The sequence below is a fragment of the Engraulis encrasicolus genome, chromosome 3, assembly GCF_034702125.1.
Source record: "Engraulis encrasicolus isolate BLACKSEA-1 chromosome 3, IST_EnEncr_1.0, whole genome shotgun sequence".
Taxonomy (NCBI): Eukaryota; Metazoa; Chordata; class Actinopteri; order Clupeiformes; family Engraulidae; genus Engraulis; species Engraulis encrasicolus.
The window spans coordinates 57,225,170-57,227,669 of record NC_085859.1 but is presented as its reverse complement, the minus strand read 5'-3'; the positions used below and the strand labels follow the sequence as shown (position 1 = coordinate 57,227,669).

General features: G+C 47.6%; 1 protein-coding gene across 1 annotated transcript in view; it reads right to left on the bottom strand.

Moving 5' to 3' along the window:
• prkg2 (protein kinase cGMP-dependent 2) overlaps nucleotides 1-2,500 on the bottom strand; it is a 49,684-nt gene that overhangs the window by 29,911 nt on the left and 17,273 nt on the right. The window lies entirely within an intron of this gene.

The following is a 2,500-nucleotide window of genomic DNA, read 5'->3' as shown; positions in this document are numbered from 1 at the left end:
CACACACACAGAGGGAGAGAGAGAGAGAGAGAGAGAGAGAGAGAGAGAGAGAGAGAGAGAGAGAGAGAGAGAGAGAGAGAGAGAGAGAGAGAGAGAGAGAGACAGAGAGAGACGGACAGAGACAGAGACAGAGACAGAGACAGAGACAGAGACAGAGACAGAGACAGAGACAGAGACAGAGACAGATCTCTGGGAGAGAATACCACAAAAGAACACATAGTATTTCACTGCAGCACATACAAAAGCACCCAAATAACAACAGACATCAGGGAAGTCAGGGGGAAACGCAGAAACAAAAGAACATCTCAGTCCCTCCAGCACTCTCAACCCCTCACAGACCAACACACAAAACAAACAAACAAACAAACAGAAAAGCAGGAAGGAAGCGCCTAGTTGAACTCAGCGCACTAACAAAAAGTGGCATCAGTTATACAAAAAAGAGAGAAAAAACGACTGAGACTTAGTAAAGAAAACATGAAATTAAGAGCTAAGTTGTGATGGGCTCTGTGAGGAATTCCCCACCTCACTCACACTGCAGAAGGCCATAACGTTAGAGTGAGAAGAACCCTGACGGCTCTGGGACCTTGTCTCGCCTCAGGACATAGTAAAATTTAATGAGGTTGGCTTTGAACATCCAACTTCACACACACCTTACATAAGAGCTCTTAAGTCCCTCTAATGCCGAGGCCGATAGTGCAGCCCAAACCTCTAAACAACAAGGAAAAGAGATAATCTTTTATTGTATTATTCATCCTGCCATGCAAATGCACCCCTGAACTCTGCTACCACATACGGTACTATGCAGTAGAATTATAATATTTCATTGTTTTATTTATCGTACCATGTGGGTTCACCTCCCGACTCTGCTATCACATGAAGTGGATCTGAAGTGAACAATAGTAATATTTTATTTTATATTATGCATGCAAACCCCCCACCCCACCCCCACCCCAACATGGCTAGCATATACACAGTACTGTTGGTCTGCAGTGTCTGTGCAATGTTCTTGCATTACATGAACCACCTACGCTGTCAAATGCAGGGTCTGGTGTAACAGTGTATGAGTAGGGCATCAAACATGTGTGTGTGTGTGTGTGTGTGTGTGTGTGTGTGTGTGTGTGTGTGTGTGTGTATGTGTGTGTGTGTGTGTGTGTGTGTGTGTGTGTGTGTGTGTGTGTGTGTGTGTGTGTGTGTGTGTGTGTGTGTGTGTGTGTGTGTGTGTGTGTGTGTGTGCAGGGTGCGATTTGTAGGGGGGATGGGGGGGATTCTCCCCTCTTCTGGTTTTGATATTGCCACTTTTTCTACATGATTTTAATCACAGTTCAATGTAACTCCATTGACATTGCTTGAAATCAGAGACCTATCCCCCCTTCGCGTTTCCTTACAAATTGCACCCTTTGTGTGTGTGTGTGTGTGTGTGTATGTGAGTGTATATGTGTGTGAGTGTATACTGTATGTGTGTGTATGCAGGCGTGCGTTTGTTGGTTTTCCTCTCTGTCTTGCTATGTCTGTGTCCCCTTTAGATGTACAGTATGTAACAAAGAGGAGGAGGGTGGCTCCACCCAGCTTAGAACCCACACCTCCAAGGTTCTAAACATATGTTCTAACCAGCACACCAAAGGCCAAGACGCACTGGCATGAGAGTCAGACTGTCAGAGCCACAACTGGATTGCCTACCAACACGTCTCTCCCAAAAGTGCTCTAAAAAAGGGAACCCTAACTACAGTGGATGACAGGCATCATATTTCAGCTGACTTCACACTGTCATGCACTCCTGACACATCTTCGCCTTCCCAGAACACTGTGTGATCACCACTTGATTCCCTCTGAAGACCATGATGATGGGGGTGGAGAAGGAGGATTTTCTGACTGGTGATGATGGGACATGGGGATGGGGGTAAGGAAGAAGGGGGAGTTGTGGATGGGGATGATGGGAGATGAATATGGAGATGGGGGTAACGAAGGAGGGGGGGTTGTGGATGGGGATGATGGGGATGGGGGTAAGGAAGAAGGGGGAGTTGTGGATGGGGATGATGGGAGATGAATATGGAGATGGGGGTAACGAAGGAGGGGGGGTTGTGGATGGGGATGAAGGAGAATAGGTGGTGGAGATGTTGGGGGTGGGGGAGAATAGGTGGTGGAGATGTTGGGGGTTGGGGAAGTGGAATCTGTCCTTCTTAGTGATGGCTCGTTACACAGGGCTGGGTAGGGCGGAGGGTTCATGGCACACGTCATCGACGCGGAACACGCTGACTCACACGCTGCCAGACAGCATCGAATGAGGTCAGAAGGGGGTTTAGCAGACAGGACAAACAGACAAAGACAGACACAGACATGCAGGACACAGACACGTCGAAACAGACATACACAGGAAGCAAACATCGAAACAGACAGTAGGCCTACATACAAAGACACATGACAGTGACGTATAGTAAAAGGACACACACACACCGGCACACGCACACACACATAGTCATGCACACCCATGCTCATATGCACA